The sequence below is a fragment of the Hylobates moloch genome, unplaced genomic scaffold, assembly GCF_009828535.3.
Source record: "Hylobates moloch isolate HMO894 unplaced genomic scaffold, HMol_V3 SCAFFOLD_4, whole genome shotgun sequence".
Taxonomy (NCBI): domain Eukaryota; kingdom Metazoa; phylum Chordata; class Mammalia; order Primates; family Hylobatidae; genus Hylobates; species Hylobates moloch.
In genome coordinates, this window is record NW_026652279.1 from 71,895,260 (window position 1) to 71,909,374 (window position 14,115).

The window sequence follows — 14,115 nt, forward strand, 5'->3', positions numbered from 1 at the left end:
AGCTGCCTGAGATTTTCTTCATTAAAATCCTCTTAATCTGGTTATTTGAGCTAGTGGTCATTCACTTTGAGTATGAAATAGTTTATATAGAATTCTCCCCTTTATGTAAAGTTGAGATGAAAAATACTTTGGGGAGGAAAAAAAAGAGCTCTGGAAAACAAACTAGGTAAAAAGACATGGACATTTCATATCATGATTAACCCTAAGAGACAGCCAATCCCTTCTCCTTCTCATCCACTGGCTGCCTCAGAGAAGAATATCAGGAAGCAAGGAGGTGCCTAAGACAAATTTGTCTGTCTAGAATCTGGCCTAACTAGCATCTTTTTCATTTGGTCCTTTGTGCTCATTTCAAATTGAAAACTACTTAATTTATTTAAACTGGAAAGTCCCACATGATCTCATTTACTCCCAAATTAAAAAATCCATAATCAGATAGCATTCCCCAGATCTACAAAGGAAGCTAGTCCTTGAGCTAATCATATGTTGCCAGCCATTGTAAAAAGTCACAAGCTGACAACCTGCACAGCATTGCCACTCAGGATACCTCCAAAATACCAAAAAAGAAAAGCCTATGTGTTGTTGTTAATTTATTAAATCAGAAGCAAAGCTATTTCTCTTGAATTAGAGGTATGGAACTGCAAATTGACAATCCCTAAGGGGAGGATGAATAACCCAAGTTCACAGCAATAGTTAAAATTGCCTCATGCAATACAATTCAATGCCTTCCTCCAAAAAGCTGAATTCTTAAAATCTCATTTAACCACCTTAACTTTCATTCTGAAAGTGGTGTTTGCTCAGTAAATGAAAATGAAAATTGAGCAGTTGTACCTCGTGCTTCTTTTTTTTTTTTTTTTGAGTTTGATTATAGTTTGTAATAATCTAAGGACTAGAAGTCACAATTTTAAACAGAGAAAGAGGGAGGGAAAAAAGTGCACTGTACATGCTGGTCAGTTTTCCCTTTGGAAATATCTGAGCTTATTCTGTGTCAAAGTCTATCTGTCCATGATGTTATTTTTAAACCTTGAAGAAGGAGGAAACCGATTGATCTTAAACGATTTCTAAAAACCTATTTTTCCCCCATACTTTGCCCATTATAAGCCACAGGGATCAACCTGCCCCCTGCTGATAAACTCCATAGTTTGAAAACACTAATCAAACAAGATAGTGAAATGATCAAAGTGTAGTAGTCTGATTCCTCCATTCAGTGTACGACACATCTATGAACTGAAGGAGAGCAGGAGATTTCAAATAAAGACTAAAGAACTCTTTTAAAGCATTTCTTTTGTACTTGAAAATTTGTTCATTTTGAGCTTAAAAAAAAAAAAAAAAACAGGAGAGCTAAAAGCCTAATAAATTCCTTTGATCTGGACATGGCAAGTTCTTAAAGAGAAAGTCTAAAAGGTTGTAGACTATCTGCTGTTCTCTGAAAATTAAAATCCAGCAAACCAACACTTCACTGTTCTACTGCCTCCTCCCTGCCACTGACAACATAATATATATTCCATCCGTTTAGGAAGAATAGAAACTACTAGAAATGGTTGAAGTAAGACCTCAACATACTCAATTTTTTTTTTTCTTTTTTGAGACGGAGTCTTGCTCTGTCGCCCAGGCTGGAGTGCAGTGGCGCGATCTCAGCTCACTGCAGGCTCCGCCCCCTGGGGTTCATGCCATTCTCCTGCCTCAGCCTCCCGAGTAGCTGGGACTACAGGCACCTGCCACCACGCTGGGCTAATTTTTTTGCATTTTTAGTAGAGATGGGGTTTCACCATGTTAGCCAGGATGGTCTCGATCTCCTGACCTCATGATTCGCCCGCCTCGGCCTCCCAAAGTGCTGGGATTATAGGCGTGAGCCACCGTGCCTGGCCCATACTCAAATATTTTAACAAAAATACAGAAATCTCTTACCCCTTTTGCAGTCCCAGAGAGGGTGCATCTCACTGAGAGCCTCCCCTAGAAACATTCACATGAGTCACTGGGATCATTTGGTACAAAAGGAGAAAATCAATGAGCAGGTATCTAAACCTCAAACATTCACTGGCGGCTAGGTGACAATTTAAATTTGTGAATTCTTAGGTTTTAAAGTAATAAAGAAGTTATTGGACAAATGGATGCATTCAAGTTCATAAGAAGACATTTTAATTCATTTTTTTAAAAATTGAAGTCTTGCGCTGGCTAAATACATCCGCAGCTGGATTTGGTGCACACTTTGTGCTCAAGTTTAAGTTATTGCTACTCAGAGTGTGGCCTACACAGGACCTTCAATAGTTCCATCTTGGAACTTGTTAGAAATACTGAATTTTAGAGCAATCCCATGTGTATTTAACCATAATCTGCATTTTAACAATATCCTGGGTAACGCATATGTGCATTAAGCCCTGGACAACGCTTCTGAGAGCTGTCACAAATTTAATTTCTAATCCACATGTTGAAATTATTAGTAAAAATAAATGCTACATAAGGATTTATGGAGAGCTTTATCTGGAATTCTGAATGAAAGGAGATCAGAAAATGAAAATTGCTAATAGCCTGCTTTCCTGAGACAATGTCCTCCCTTTTATTTTGCAGATTACTCTCTGAGCGTGTATATTTCTGCATTATGTTTTGGTTTGCTTTTTTTTTTTTCCTTTTAGTTAGATTAACTTTAACCCAGTACTTTATTGAAATGTTTCCGTTTATAAAGTTTTTGATATAAGGAATAAAAAAAATGACTAACACAAAGTCTGCATCTTCAAATTTACAAAATATCTGCAGGAGACTGAATAAACAGCAAAGTTGTTTCCCAATGTATCAGGCAGCAAAAATTATAATATTAAAAGAAAGAAAAAGGAAAAACTGTAGTAGACATGTTCTGATAAGCCAGAATCCCTTTGTTGAGGAAAACACCACTTTCAATACATGCAGTTACGATGAGGCTGTCAATTATATTCCCCTGAGTGTAAGACACACACAGGAAAACCAAAGAACCATATCCTCCACGGTGCTTGAACTAAACCTCAGAAAGGGCTTCAGTAGAGTTTTAAAAAATTTATTGTTATTATTATTATTATTTAGAGACAGAGTCTCACTCTGTTGCCCAGGCTGAAGTGCAATGGTGCATTTATAGCTCACTGCAGCCTTAAGCTCCTGGTCTCAATTGATCTTCCTGCCACAGCCTCCCAAGTAGCTGGGACTACAGGTGCACACCACTGTGCCTGGCTAATTTCTTTATTTTTTTGTAGAGATAGGGTCTCACTACATTGCCCAGGCTGGTCTCCATCTCCTGGCATTAAGTGATTCTCCTGCCTCAGTCTCTCAAAGCACTGGGATTACAGGTGTGTGTTACCATGTCCAGCTTGATCCAGTAGAGTTTGTCAGAAACTTCTGTGCTATAAGAACACTAATAGAAATCAAAGTTTTTGTTTTGTTCTGTTTCATTTTTTACTGGAAATTTCAGAAAGATGTTAATCAAGTACACACACACATAAACAAACATATGCATACATATATATATATATAAAATATATATATATACATATATCCAATATATTTACAGAGGAATTGGTAGATGGATATATAGAAGATAGGTAGATAGATAGATAGATAGATAGATAGATAGATAGATAGATAATCTTATAAATATGTTGTATTAGCTTGCTAGGGCTGCCATAACAAAGTAGTACAGACTGGGTGGCTTAAAAAAGCAAATGTATTGCCTTAGAGTTCTAGAGATTAGAAGTCCTAGATCAAGGTATCAGGCAGAGTTAGTTTCTTCTGAATGAAGTGAAGAAAAACCTGTTTCATGTCTCTCTTTTGGCCTCTGGTGGTTTCCTTGCAGTGTCTGGCATTCATTGGATTATAGAGCTCTTCCTTCATCTTCACATGGCATTCTCCCTAGGTTTATGTCTTTGTGTCCAGATTTCCCTTTTGGGGAAGAATATTAATCATGTTGAATTAGAAGCCCACTGTACTTTTGAACGATTGCTTCCTGTGTGAATGTAATGTGCTCTGTCTCTTCCTACTTGTATCCAAACCGCATATCTTAACTAAATCAATCACTTTAAATTGAAATTCTCATCAGTTCATGGCTCAGCTCAAGAATTTTCAATGAATCCCCATTGCCTAATAAAGTGAATCCAAGCCAAACACATACAAATTAGAGATATACAATATGGCATCAATTAGTGTGTTCAATCTCGTCTTCCAATTCATTTAACTCCAGTATGATCTTACCTTAACTAATTACATCTGCAATTACACTGTTTCTAAATAAACCCACTTTCTGAGGTACTAGAGATTAAGACTTGATCATATGAATTTTAGAGGACACAGTTTAACTCAAAACATGTATATATATATATATATCTATATATACATATATATGTGTGTGTATATACATATATATGTGTGTGTATATACATATGTATGTATATTGCTGTCAAAAGAAATGTATACAAATAATTGTTGCTATAAATGTTTATTTGTAATAATGAAAATATCCATCTACATATACATGAATAAAAGTCCACATAATAAAGCCAAAGAGAAAGACAAAGATATGTAGAGAAACAATTCTAATGATGTCATTTGAGACAGAAACATTACATTCCCTCTTTTCTCATGGTAATTTGACTAAGATTTCTGTGACTTATAACTAGAAGATCAATGAACATTATGAGAACTAACATTTACTGAGAATCCTTTAATAAGAATATGCCATGGCCTCTTAAATGTATTTCTTAGAATTCCTCTACAACATGAATATTATTACTTAATTTAATCAAAAAGAAAACCAAAGCTGAAAACTCAAATAAGTGAAAATAATTATTCACATCTGGGTTTAAATCTGATCACTTTTTGAGTTCTCCATATCTGTATCATCTTGAAGAGCACACATAAAAACCAACATTTGCTGCAGAAGATTCAAAGAAGGAGAGAGAAATATAGCTAGCTAAAAGTTTAGAAAAGCCCTCATAGAGGAGATGGCTTGAATCTAAGTGGGGAAAAAGTGGTAGAATTTCAAAAAACCTAGAATATTTCAGGAAAATGGGATTGCATGATAAATGGCTTGATAGTCCCAAAATCTGGACATATTTGGAAGTAGTGTAATTATGTTTGGAATAGGACGTGGGGAGATAGAATTGGAAGACCAGACTGGGTAGACTAATTGATATCATGTTGTATATCTCCAATTCCTAGGGGCTCAGTTTGAATTTAATTTATTAGGCAATGGGGATTCATTGAAAATCCTTGATCTGACTCATGAGCTGATGAGAATTTCAATATAGAGTGACTGATTTAGTAAATATATTTGTTTTGGATGCAAGTAGGAAAAGACAGAGCACAGTACACTCACATAAAAAGCAATTCTAACAGTCTGAATATTTTTCTTGAATGTATATGAAATTTTTTCTTAAATTTATTTACTTATTCTTGTTATTATCATTATTATTATTTTGGAGATGGAATCTCACCCTGTCACCCAGGCTGGAGTGCAATGGGGCGATCTCAGCTAACTGCAACCTCCGCCTCTCAGGTTTAAGTGATTCTCCTGCCTCAGCCTCCCGAGTAGTTGGGATTACAGGTGCACAACACTACGTCTGGATAATATTTTGTAAATTTAGTAGAGATGGGGTTTCACCATGTTGGCCAGGCTGACATCAAACTCCTAACCTCGTGATCTGCCCGCCTCGGCCTCCCAAAGTGCTAGGATTACAGGCGTGAGCCACTGCGCCTGGCCTTTCTTAAATATTTTAAAGGTATATAAGCTCTTAATAAGCTATAATAATTTCTAGATAAATTGATTTATGAGAATTTTATTTATTCAAATTTTATTATTTATAATTTTTAAACTATCGAAAATGTTCATACCACAATAAAGAAACTGAAATAATTAAACTAAAAAACAAGAATATAAAAAAGTTAGGATCATAACTTTTTCTAATAACAGAAAACATGTAACTTTTACCTGATATTTCATTCACTCCACTGTAGGAAGAATGAGAAGTATTCAGAATATCAGTGCTCCAAGATGTGACAGGGAATGGAGCAGGGAACAAAGAGCTTAAATTAGGATAGTGATGAAGAGAATTAAAAAAAAAAAAAAAAAAGAACTTTTGGAGCAAAATTCAGGAGGCTTCTGCTCTATGAGGAAGATGAGCTCGTGCAGCGGTTCTCAAAATGAGGTTCTTTGACCAGCTGCAACAGCATTTAAATGAGAAATTGTTAGACATATGTGCTATTGAATTCTATCTCAAACCTAGTAAGAAACTTGGGGAATGGGGCCCAAGAATCTGTGTTTTAACAATCACTTTTCTGGTGATTCTGATGCCTTTTAGAGTTTCAGTCACTAGCTTCTGCTGGGTTTGGGTTTGAATTTATGATTCTTTTACTAACTGTGTGCTTTTAGGAAGGTCATTAATATTAGGTAAGCTTTAAATTCTCCATCTGTACAAGAATTCTCACTCAACGTGATGATGTGAGAACTTTAACAAATCGTTTGTGCAAAGTTTTAGTACAGTGCCTACCAGGTAGGAAACACCTAACAATGATTTTTAGAGATGGTGTTCCAGGTGAGTGCAGTGGCAGATCTCGGTCATGCAAGTCTGCCCCTGGTTCAGCCTACTTCGGCCTCAAATCTGGATTACAGGTTGACCACTCAATTAAGAAGTGATGTTTACATTAAGATGGCTCAGGTTAAAAAATTACCAAGGGGGGCTGGGCATGGTAGCTCGTTCTTGTAATCCCAGCACTTTGGGAGGCTGGGGCGGGTGGATCACAATGTCAGGAGTTTGAGACTAGCCTGGCCAACATAGTGAAACTGCATCTCTACTAAAAATACGAAAAATAGTTGGGCGTGGTGGTGGACGCCTGTAGTCCCAGCTACTCGGATTCATGAGGCTGAGGCAGGAGAATCACTTGAACCTGGGAGGTAGAGATTCCAGTAAGCCGAGATCACACCACTGCACTCTAGCCTGGGCAACACAGTGAGACTGTGTCAAAAAAAAAAAAAAAAAATTACCAAGATGGATTCCTTTCTCTCATTTTGTGTTATTAGAACCCTGGTGGTTTTAGCAAAGCATGCCAAAATGAAATATTTCAAAATAAAGCATAAGAATTCTTACAATTTTTTGATTCCTGGTCTCAACTAACAATATGCATTGTTTTAAGTCATTGAGTTTTGGGGTAATTTTTTATGATGCAAGATAACTAATGCAGATATCACATGCTGACCCCTGCTTCTAGAAGGCTCATGGCCCAACCAATTAATATCATTTCCTCATTATTTAATAAGAGCATGGTATAAAGGAAGCATCCACTGTCTCTCTTGGCTCTCAAGATACTAATCCTTTAATTGGGTAAACGAGACTGACATATTAAGTCATTAAAAATAAGTTTAATCAGCCAGGCGTGGTGGCTCACACCTGTAATCCCAGCACTTTGGGAGGCCGAGGTGGGCGGATCATGAGGTCAGGAGATCAAGACCATCCTGGCTAACCGGGTGAAAACCCATCTCTAATAAAAAAAAAAAAAAAAAAAAAAAATAGCCAGGCGTGGTGGCAGGAGCCTGTAGTCCCAGCTACTCGGGAGGCTGAGGCAGGAGAATGGTGTGAACCCGGGAGGTGGAGCTTGCAGTGAGCCGAGATCACGCCACTGCTCTCTAGCCTGGGTGACAGAGCATGACTCCATCTCAAAAAAAACCCCCCCGAAAAATTAAGTTTAGTCAATAGATTAACATAATCCAGTGCTAAGATTATGTATTGTAAACCAAGAGGGTAGTCAGAGTTTGGAAAGCAAGAATAATGAGGTTTGGGAAACCTATCCTACATTAGTATGACCTGAATTAGTGAGATTATATAGAAATTTATATAACCTCCAAAGAAGACAAAACAATAAAAAAGGTTTTATTGTATTATCTTTTCAATTTCTTTGTTATATCAGAAATCGTGATTTGTCTTTTTATATCTGTCTCTTTGAGTCTTATTGGAGCAGTCTTTATTTTCTTCCTAAAAATTATTTCTACATGCTTCTCTTTTGTAAAATTCCTTCTTGTTAACTGACCATGTCTTCATATTGCCCAGAGTATATAATATACAAGGAAAACAACTGTTATAAAATCCTCAGGAGCTGGAAAAACTGAATGGGTGGAGTACGAATCCACAAAGACATGACTAATTTGCAACTTGCTTGCTTCCTTGTAATTGCTCTTGTTAAGTGACCTTTAATTTGACCTACAACATCAACAAACTCAAGAATAGCAATGAAATATTAATGCTGACACCCAGTTCAACATAAAATGTTTATTGAATTTTTCAGAATGTATCACATTAATTCTGATTTGAATTTTTGAAATAAATTAAATAATTCCATACTCAAGCTATGGCAGTTTATGCAAGATAAATTTTATTTATGTTGTAGCCCTGACGAAATGTATTAAAATAAATTGTTTCACACTTCATTGGTTAAAGTTGTTCAAACCATGAACCTTGACCTAGGTGGACCACATTCAATACGTTTTTGGAGGTGCGGAAAATGGTAGAAATGAAGGTGCAATTTGAAGCCAATTTGAATCAAGCCATCAGCATATATTTTGTGCATCTAGTATGCAAATAACTGCTGCAAGAGTGGGTTTACAAAGAAGTATATAATGTGGCCATTTAGAGGACATCCTTCTTTTGAAAATTAACATTTATGGTGCTTTATAAATTTAAACAAAATACATATTCATTAAGTCCCAGGAAGAAAATAAATCACCTGTAATCATATCATTTAGACTAGAGTACTGGTTCTCAAACTTGAGTGTTCAGCATAATCACCTGGAGGGCTCATGGGCTTATTAAAACTCAGATTGTTGGGCCCCACTCCCAGAGTTCCTGATTCAATAGAAATAATTTGTTTTTCTAACAAGTTCCCAGGTTACACTGATGCTGCACGTTTACACTTTGAGAACCACTGTTCTAGAAAAATCATATTTAGCATTTTGGCATTTCCCTTTCTAGGTTTTTATTTTTTCTGATCACTTAAAATATAATATCTGTATACAAACACCCACACACTAACACACAGTTACACACACACTCAGTATCCTTTGTAAATGCTGTTTTGAAACTAATTTTTCACTTAATATGATATCACGAAACTTCCCCATGTCAGTACTTTGCATTTGCTTGTCTTTTAAAACAAAATTATTATTAAAGCCTGTACAAAAAGAGATTTTTTATCTACTCACAACATTTGTCACAAAAGCGCTTCTGCTTACTTCCCCACTAGCGTAATGGGTAACAGAAAGATCTCAACTTCAGGAGGAAATTTTCAGAAGGCTTCACTTTTTGTGGCTTGGCGAAGAAGAGCTGCCGGCTGAGAACATAGCCCTCTCCCATATCTAGAACATTTACTTAACTGAACATCATTATTTTTGGAGATAAAATATATAGCCACAAAAAGATGACCACCTTAAAGAGCAGAATATGCCAAGCCCAATTTAATTACATAGAATTTATAGAGAAAGATGAGGAGAAATGAAGAGGTTTCACAGAGGTCTAGAGTGATGCCTATATAATGGCTATTGATTGCTTCCTTGCTCTTATTATCCTCACTTCTCAGCAATCCTCTTCCACACACTTCCTCTCACGCAGACCTGGTTGTCCTTTGTATAATGTGATACAACCTCTTCTGGCCATAGTTGACCAGTTCCTGACCAAATGAAAACGAATTTATAATTGGACTGAGCCACTGAAATCAAGACTCAAACCATGAGACACAAAGCATGAGTGAGTTCATAGCTAAGTACACCAATGGCTGAACTCAAGACCGCAGAATCATGATCTCCTTTGCGTTTAAGAGAAGTTCTGGTGCCTGCATTGTTAAGCCTTTCCTTTAATTCCTTGAGATCTATAATATCATAAATCTGCTTTCTCTTAAGGTAACTTAACTACATTTTTGATTTTTGTAACTAAAGGTACCATAAGACAGTGATATTACAGTTGTCTAGGTTAGAGAAGGTAACACTAACTAAGTGCTTCTTGTTTTTAGAATATGTTTTCTTTATGGATTTCAAAACATGAGAGTTAGAACTTTTTGGGAAACAGAATTTAAGATAAAAATTCAAAAGCAATGCATATCTCAGCCATATTTTGTGGCTACTTCAGTTTTCTGTTCTATAAAATAATTAATTTAAGTGATGTCCTACATAAATATTTTGCTAAACAATAAGTATATACAGTTATTGACTCAAAATAAATAAACAATAAACTCTTAAGAAACAGAAGTGGTTTCATTAGAAAGTAATGACATTGAAATGGCCATTGTAATAAAAATGAAGTTAATCTCTTAAGAGTCTGTGAAGTATTCTAAATTCAGATAACTCTTCTTGCAAAGTATTCATCATCCTGTTTTTCCTAGTGCTTTAAAATAGAAATTTATTTAAAATGGTCTCAATTTCCATAGAAAAGGATGTTATATCATAAAAGTAATTTCTTCACCCAGCCTGGTTAACTTCTCTTTCTAAATAGAGCACAAGAGGAATTTACAAAAACATAAATCACCAAAATAATAGCTTATTTCTTTCTTTTTACATGGTATTAAATCCACTGTGGGAGGAAAAAAAAGGAGAAGTATTTTGATGAATCTGAATTTATGAGTAAAAATATAAAAACCAAAATGACTATTTTGACAGATGATTCATTTCCATGAATATTACATGGCTTTCAAAAAAGCTAAATTCAAAAATGCATCCAAAGAAAAGATGTTAACACTCTTTATAATGTGTGTAAAACTAAGCCATCCAGGTGAAATCTCAGTAATGCAGAAAAACTTTCAGTAATTATTGGATTTCTTCTTAGATGGACTATAACATTAATCTACAAAAATTTCTTTAATGGCATTCCTATAAAACTTCCTTTAGATTAAATATAATTTAACAAAGTTATATGCCCCACGTAATAAGTGATTTTAAACTTTTAAGAGAGGCATATAGAATCAGAGTTAAAGACGCCATAGTTTTAAACCATTATTTCAGTTACCACATTGCAGTTAAACATATAACACTATTATTTATTTCCTTTGCATTGCATTAAACCCTTTCTGGTTCCCAGATAGAGGGGGGTGGAAAAAACCTTCAAGAACAAATTAAAATTGCTACGTAAATGAAGTAAATACTAATTACAACATTCAGCTGCTCAAAGACAAGAGGACAATTAAAACATCAAAATAGTGTCTACTTAAAGATTATTTTAATAATCACCATTTATTTGACAAACTAGCATAACCTGTGTACTGCCTTGTGATAACGGTAAGACATTAAATAGAAAAAAAAATGTGTCATATCAATGAAACTAATTGAAAGTCAAGAGATGGGAAATTTTAATTAACTTTGTGAACTGGCTTTGTCTCTGTCAATTACCTAAATTACACCATAGAAACATTGGCAAAAATCTGTATTAAAGTTTAGACCAAAGTGTTTTGAAACAGTTTCTTAATGGGCAAGATGTAACTCATTTCAATTGCACATAAAAGAAAGAAAGAAAATTAATAAAAATGCAGAATAAATGGAGGAAACATAGATGGGATACATGGAAATGATAGAAGGAGACTTAATCAAACCCAGAAAGGATCTATTGATATATAAACACTAATCAACTGAGTGGCAAGTCAATTCCTTTCTTTTATTTTTGTTGTCTAGAGAAATATGAATAATAGTTGATATTAAATTACAGAATGGATATCTACATGGTTTTGTAGTTTTCATTTGTTTAATAAGGGGTAGGGGTCACAAAAATATTTGAATAAAATTAGCAATCAATACATTTATAAGATAAAATTGCATCTAAAATATTTTTTGTCTTTTGTCCTATGTGGGGATATAATACAGATTATATTTAAATGAATTTTTCTAAAAGTCAATTTTAAAAAAGCATCATTTATAAAGTGTGTCCTCAAATATTAAAAATTACAAAAACACTCTCTATGCAAAAAAATTTCACAAGTGTCTAAAACAGATTAACTTTAGTGTGTATTGTAAAGGGCTGTCCTTTATCTTAAATATTTTTTTAAACTTCCTTTATGTTAAATATTTTTTAAAACTTCTAAGTAGATTGCACAAATATATATATTCCGCAAAACTCCTGGCATCTATTATAAATGAGGACAACATTCTAGGTATAAGAAAAAATACATTTAAAAACTTAAGCTTATAGGAAAGCTCTTTTATCTATATTTGAGGATTGGAAAATGGTTTCATTTTCCATGCTAAACTCAAATTATATACCATGGTTATGTGGTATAAATTTGAATAAATATTACAAGTTTTAGCAAGAAAATGTACATGACAAACTAATTATCTGTATCTTTCCTGGGTACTTGGTAAAGGGCAGTGTTTTGGGAATTTTGTCCCTCATCTTTCCCAACACTGATCTAATTAAATTCCTCTCATATTATAGACGATGAGACCAAAGCATAAATTGTTAAAATGCCTAAGATTACAAATCCAAGTTATGTTAAAAAAAACTGCTTGAATAGAGAGTTTTAAATTTCCATAGAAAACCAAAGAATATATTATAAACAAAAACACCTTGTATGTCTTTAGAAGACATGGGATGTTTTACCACAGGCCAAGGATATAAAGACAGTCCAAAGAATTCATGTATTTATTGCCCTGTGTTAATTAGTGACAAAATAGATTAGATTGATCAACAAGACACATTGGCAGCTAATAAAAAGATATCATAATATTTTATTTCCCAGCTTTAAATCTGCCTAGTTTTCAAGTATAAATCAAAAGTAGACCACCTCTATGCTGCGATTTGAGAAGTAACCAGAAGGACTACTATTCCGAATAACTTCCCTCTGCAATATGTCATCTTGCCTAAAATGTTATTCCTTTCTTTGGGTCCTCAAGACTTTTTTATGGTTTATTTACAGTGTTCTGTTTTAAAATGCAAACATACGTAGTGAGAAACCACTTTCCTCTAAAATCAGTTGATACAGTGATGAGAACTTGATATGATTGTATGAAACAGTGAATGCAAACTACTTGTTTCACAGTTTTGTTCTATTGCACCAGAATACTTCTTTTTAGAGAAAATCACCCTGTCAGAAACTTGAAGTCAGTTTTCGTGCTCCTAATTGACTGTTGACTTCATTCATTAACTACTTACCAGTAAACCAAGTTTTGAGGATTTTCAGAATGTGCCTTTGAATAAATCATAGAACATAAAAATTTATTGTGGAATGATTATCTGATATTTAACTAGATTGACATGTCTATAAACAATTGTAAAGCTAAGCACCCAATCATCTAGGAAACAGATCAGGTTGAAGTCAGTTGCTATGGAAGCTTATAGAAATGCTGTATTCCAAAGGAGGAGGAAACTAAAAGGGATAAGTATTTAGGTTTAACATTGAATGTAATTTTTATCCCAAGTACTAACTGAAATGACAGGAAATGATCCACTAGAATCCAGGCTGGTCTTGAGGGCTTCCATTGGTCAGGGACATCAACAACAAAAAAATGTATTACTGCTTTAAATATTTCACTTTCCTAACTCATGAAGGCAGATTTAGTTCAAATACAATTCTAGAAGAGACACCATAGGGAGTATATCTAGGGTCAAGAATGCTGTTCCACTTTGAGAATTATTTTTCTATTAATAACGTATTTTCTTACCCCCTCCCCAGAGTTCAACGTTCAAAACAAAGTTTTTCTTTTGTTGTCTCTTTTATTTCTGACTACATTTTTAAGGCCAATGGGCAATACATGATTCTTAAAATAGAAAAAACACTGTATCCATATTGTAAGGATATTCCTTACAAATTATATATTTTTACTTTAAAAAAGTTTATTTCAACATTTCATTTATTCAATTATTCAAAAATAATTTATTTCAATAATGAAATAAAAGTATTTCATTATTTTATTATATCCAAGATTAATTTTAATAAAAATAATTTTGGTATAAAAAATTTTTACAGAGCTTTAATCTCTAAGTAAATATACCTTTAAAATTATCTGAAAATCATGCAGCAACTTTAATATAGTTCTGGCATAACCACCTTAATGATAAGACCAGTAAAAGCAAATTTATATTTATTTTTATGTAAAATACAAAGTGAGAGAGGAAACTTACTGTTGTCTAAATACAT

General features: G+C 34.2%; 1 protein-coding gene across 1 annotated transcript in view; it reads right to left on the reverse strand.

Moving 5' to 3' along the window:
* The window catches only part of CADM2 (cell adhesion molecule 2), a 1,095,912-nt gene that overhangs the window by 406,818 nt on the left and 674,979 nt on the right, over positions 1–14,115 (reverse strand). The window lies entirely within an intron of this gene.